Source organism: Bufo bufo, chromosome 6, assembly GCF_905171765.1.
Source record: "Bufo bufo chromosome 6, aBufBuf1.1, whole genome shotgun sequence".
Classification (NCBI taxonomy): Eukaryota; Metazoa; Chordata; class Amphibia; order Anura; family Bufonidae; genus Bufo; species Bufo bufo.
The window spans coordinates 41,329,756-41,335,755 of record NC_053394.1 but is presented as its reverse complement, the minus strand read 5'-3'; positions in this window follow the sequence as shown (position 1 = coordinate 41,335,755).

Here is a 6,000-nt window from a genome sequence, read left to right as displayed (position 1 = left end):
TCAAGTTAGAGTTAGGCTAGTTTTAAACTAGCGGTAAGGAACTCCGGCAGGCTGTTTCGGCGGGTGAACAGCCTGTCTGATCCGTGCTGCCGCTAGTGCACTCGCGCCCCCGGACTACCGCTCCGGCCCCATTGACTACGGCCCGCTAGGGTGAAAGTACCCTTAGTCTAGTTCTAAGCTAGACAGGAGAGGAGTGTGAGCGGGGGCATGCTCAGGCGTGCCTACATCAGCCAGAGCCCCCTAAGCTCTGCTAGCTATGGAGAAAGATATCTGGAAGCCATAGGGGCCAGAGGAATAGTTCTTCAGCCACCATAAGAGAAATCAACAAGAGGAAGAGTTCTTCGGCTGAAGATAAGTTTAACTGAGTGTCAGGAGGGAACTAACATTTGACGGCACCCCATCCAAAGATACCAGGGCAGTCCTAAATTACAGAAACCAGACTTAATCAGAATTTAGTGCAGCTTAGAGAAAGAAAGCAAAGTATTTAGTCAAGCCTGTCAGTTAAAGCAGAGAAATGGAGCAAGCAGATTTATTGAAAAAGTCTGCCAGTTTATGCTAACGCCTGCTGGGACCAAGATAAAGCTTGAAGATTGTTTTGGATGAACGTTTACTCAAGTAAAGCTGCTGTTCAACTACATACAAGGTCTGGACTCAATCTTTATTTTATCCCTCAATTATCTTCCCCTTTTTATTGTAACGTGCGCAGCCCCCCAGGGCCACTATCGCGTCCCAGGTGTAGTAGGAAATCAGAGTGGTGTAATAGTGCGGCCTAAGTGTCTCTTATTGTGTGTCACGGTGCTCCTACCTTGACATGGCTGGACCCTAGGCTTACTTTGGCTCCGAAGCAATAAAAAGGGGAAGATAATTGAGGGATAAAAGAAATATTGAGCCCAGACCTTGTATGTAGTTGAACAGCAGCTTTACGTGAGTAAACGTTTATCCAAAACAATCTTCAAGCTTTAACTTAGTACCAGCAGGCGTTAGCATAAACTGGCAGGCTTCTTCAATAAATCTGCTTGCTCCGTTTCTCTGCTGTAACTGACAGGCTTGACTAAATACTTTGCTTTCTTTCTCTAAGCTGCACTAAATTCTGCTTGTCTGGTTTCTGTACTTTAGGACTGTCCTGGTATCTTTGGATGGGGTGCCGTCAACTGTTATTCCCCTCCTGACACTCAGTAAAACTTATATTCAGCCGAAGAACTCTTCCTCTTGCTGATTTCTCTTATGGTGGCTGATGAACGATTCCTCTGGCCCCTATGGCTTCCAGACATCTTTCTCCATAGCCAGCAGAGCTTAGGGTCCACGCCTGTCTAGCTTAGAACTATACTAACTCTAAGACCTCATGCACACGACCGTATGTATTTTGATGTCCGCAAAAAACGGATCTGCAAAAAATACGGATGACGTCCGTGTGCATTCTGTACTTTGCGGAACGTAACAGCTGGCCCCTAATAGAACAGTACTATCCTTGTCCGTAATGCCGACAATAATAGGATATGTTCTATTTTTTTGCGGAACGGAAATATGGACATACGGAAACGGAATGCACACGGAGTAACTTCAGTTTTTTTTAATGGACCAATTGAAATGAATGGTTCCTTATACGGTCTGCAAAAAAAACGGAATGGACACGGAAAAAAAATACGTTCGTGTGCATGAGGCCTAACTGGACTGGAAACTTCTGCCCCACCCTTCCGGAAGGAAGCAGGACTCGTCCACTTCTGCCAAAAGGAGGGAGAATGGAATGGAAAGTTCCATTCTCTGTAACTATAGCTCTGCCATTTGCATTGCCACCTGCTGGTGAACCAGGCACATTACATGTGATAAAACAGTTGTATAAAGATATTATCATTGCACCATGTAGAGGACTTGGACAGAAATACACAGATTACATTCAGGTTAGCCTATTAGAGATAGTAGCAGGGTGCAGGAGTGGTAACACCACTCCGGGGTGTTACAGAAGCACTATATAAAGGGGCCACAGATCCTGGCTCTATATAACGGGGGCACTGAATGTGGCACCACAGTGCATGAGGCGCTATATAATGGGATCACAGAACATGGCTGTATATACGAGGGCACAGAGCTTGAGGCTATATATACATGTATATAAGAGATAATTCAGTGACCTGGGCCGCAGGAGCAATACGTGTGAGTGATTGTTATGGTGGACCGATGGGGGTAGTAGTTGTTTACTCACTGTTCTGTAGCTCCCTGGGCTGGCGTGCGGTGATGGGAAGGACAGCACCAGTTCCTTCAGGGCACTCTCTGTTTTGTCCAGGGATCACCAGCCAGATAGAAGTTGAGGTGCCCTTGGTGGTGTGTAGGTTTAGGGTGCCTTGGAGGCAGGGTCCCTGGTGTTCGTGATGCCAGCACCGCACGGTGCGTTAAGAATTGGTATGGAATAAGGAGAGAGTATAGTTGAACCAACAATAACTTTACTTGAAGATATTGGCTTGGAAGGTAGCTTACATCCATATAAGTAATGCCTTGGTACATAAAGATGGAGGAGAGCATTCCAGACAACAGGCACAGTGAGAGTGAAGTGCAGGTTCCAACTCAATGTGAGAGAGGGTTACTTTCTTTAACTTGCTCAGCTTACTCTGACAACTCAGCCTTTAGATCCTTTGGATCTTCTGAATACTAAAACTTGGCAACCAACAGGGCGGTCTCCCTAGCGGCAGGCACTAATCTTCTGCTCCATTATTTGAACAGGCTGCTTCCATAATAGTAAGTCCACTTTGTCTCTGACTCCAGAATAGTGGCACCTCAAGAATGGATCCAATAGTACTTTAGACTTGATGTCCTTTCTGCTTTAGGCCCTGTCTGGGGAGTACCCAGGGGCACACCCTACAGGTTACATCTTCTCTCCTAACTTCCTCCCAACTCCTAACTTCTCTCTTCTCTCTCTTATTTCTGCCTGACTTCTGCTATTTATATTAGATAACAGCTACACCTAGTGGTGAAAATGTGGAATTGCTGTTACCAGCCTGTTGTGAGGAACTAGCAGCTTGTACGTTGCAAATGGAAAAATGGCATTAAATAGCATAATGGCAAAGCGAGAAACTAAAGACATCTGGGCAGCAAACTGCAGAGACGAGTCGTGGCCTGAAGAAATCATCATGGTGGTCAGAACCGGATGGAAATAAAAAAGGAAGCGTCACCTGTAAGTCACTAAATTTAAATATTTATTCTGCCACTAACTGTCTGATTGCTTCTTCCCCTGCCCTTTGATTGACAGTGTCCGGCAGTGAAAATGTGATCATACCTGGCCCTGTCAATTAAAGTGCAGAGAGTGCAGCAGTTGCAGAGAGAGCAGAGCCTCTAGGTGTAATGGTAACGCCCCCGTTGCTCCTAGAGGCTCATTTGCATATATTAAAACATCATTTTCTCAGCAATGTGGGCACCTATGAACATGGAACCAACACAGATGCCTTCAGCTGCCAAGCGCACATGTAACAGGTCAGCCAGTGTCATAGGTACAAAACTGCTGACAGATGTCCTTTAAAGAAAAATACTGTTGCGGGTAATTACCTGATAGAAACAGATGCTGTGCTTAAACCCCTTCATCCCCGGTCAGCGCAGCTCTGCGGTCTACTACGTATAACAACGGGGAGCCGAGATGCTGGCCGGTCGTTAGCATTATAAAGTGACAATCCCAAACCGCCTTCATAGCGGCACTTCAGGAGGAAACGTGCTACAGGAGCCGGAGACGTCCGTCTGTGTGTTCTACCTCCTTTGGGGAAAATTATAATGGAGAGGAGAATTTTTTTTCTCTCCCTCCATGGAGACATGTTAACTGGAATCTACACAGCTTCGTGTGAGCGCTCAGTGGCGGAAGGGTGTTTTTTTTTGTTCGTTTTTTTCGTGTTTTCGTGACAGAAATACTCAGAGGAGAGATGGAGAAAGGGAACGGCCAGTGGTCTTTGTCAGTCACATCTGGCAGAAACAAGTCCAGTCCATTTGATGCGTTTTAAATATGAAAACTCACATCAATGCTTTTATCCATATATTGAAATTCCGTGTGATGAGCACCGTGGAGAGGAACAAAGGACGGGAGCGCTCTGTTGTATTTCCATTAGACTCCATGGCAACAAGGTCCCTTTAATGGCGTTTAAAGGGCCTGGACATCAGATGCTTTAAACCAGAGATGAACGACCTTTTCTTGTCTGAGGACCGCAATGCCACAATAAATCGTAAAGAGGAACATCTGCGGGGCTGTCCCACCAGAAATATTCTACATTTTTCAAACCGGCACCTGGATCTGAAAACTTTGATAATTGCATGTAATTAAACATTTTGTATAGCCACCAAGTTATTAAATACAATCTCTCTGTGTAGCGCCACCTGCTGTCTGTTCTTTTCCTTATTTCTCTGTCCATCTTGCTGAGGTAGTCGCACATGCCCAGTTCCATCCTTCAACTGCCACTAACCATATCCATACTTCAAAACCACCCTGGAACGGCGAGACAGTCACAGATTTTATTACAACTCCCGGGGCTCAAAGCTGTTCGTTGTCTTCACTCTCCTTGGGCCCTGAACTGTAGCAGGCGTCCAGCGCGGTGCGACTGAGGGGAATGAATGGGGTCGAGCATACTGCAGGCCTCGTTCCTTCCAGCGCAGTGTCTCCTGAGTCCTCCTTACAGTACATTTATGTACTACTGTGAGACTGGACACCAGCATAATGTGTTCAGGGGGCCCAGCGGTGGCCAGGGTCAGGACTCAGGATCTAGCCTAGAAGTAATTGGGGGCCCAGGGTGAGGGGCTTGGTGGCGACGGAGCAGTGAATGACTGTATTGTATTAATGAAATTGGGGAACGTGGTGGGGTCCGGTTCCTGGTTGGTACTTGAAGAAGACACTATATTTCTGTGCTAAATGTAGATTATAATAGCTGTAGCACCTTCTGGGTGTCCTCTCCGCCATCTAATAGCTGCAGTGGAGGTCAGAGTAGAACTTATTAATGACAAGAATGAGTTAATTGTTAGGCTCCTGCATTAAACGTCAGCTGGCTACACAGCCAATCAGCCACTGATGTCCTGTATGCGTGTGTATATATAATATATTGTATGTGCATATTTGTAGAGTGTATATACAGTATATATACTGTATATGTATTGTATGTATATATATGATCTATGTCTATGTAGGCTCTTTAAAAGGTTTCCGTCACCCGAAAAATGGGTATTAAGCTGGCTGACATGAGCGATGTGCTAATATCAGCTGAACATAACTGTATTAGTGCCATCTCACTGCCTGAAGCCTTTATTGAGAAAGAAAAAACTTTTATAATATGCTAATTAGCCTCTGTTCTCCCTCCTCTGACAACTTCCTGCTAAACTAGATTGACAGGGTCAGGCAGCGTTAACCTCCTCCTGCCGGCTCTGTACGCTGGGGAGATCTCGTGCCGTTCAGTATTCGGCGCAGGCGCAGTGAGGAAGCTGGCAGCCGGCCGGAGGTAGGAGACCAACGCTGCCTGGCCAGGTCAATCTAGTGTAGCAGGGCGTGGCCAGAGATGGGAGAACGGAGCCTCTAGGAGCAGGGGCAATGCCCCCCCCCCCCGCTCCTAGAGGCTCATTTGCATATTATAAAAGTTCGTTTTTCTCAATAAAGGCTTCAGGCAGTGAGATGGCACTAATACAGTTATGTTCAGCTGACATTAGCACATCGCTCATGTCAGCCAGCTTAATACCCATTTTTCAGGTGACAGAAACCCTTTAATTTCCTATATTGCAGAGCCTGTCAGTAAGATTGCAGAAAGAGTGTATCACTGTGTGCATTACGTTCTAGTGAACCCACATTCATAGTTAATCCATTCTGTAGGTACTGTGCCATCAGTATTACAGGTGTAGAGCACCAAGATTTATAGCTAATCCCTTCTGTATCCTATATATTAGACCACCTGTTGACGCTGAGTCTGATGCATAGTAAGTCTAAGTATATTAGTACAGATTAAGAATGAATGGTGCAGCAGTTGAACAAGATAAATGCGTCTATATATT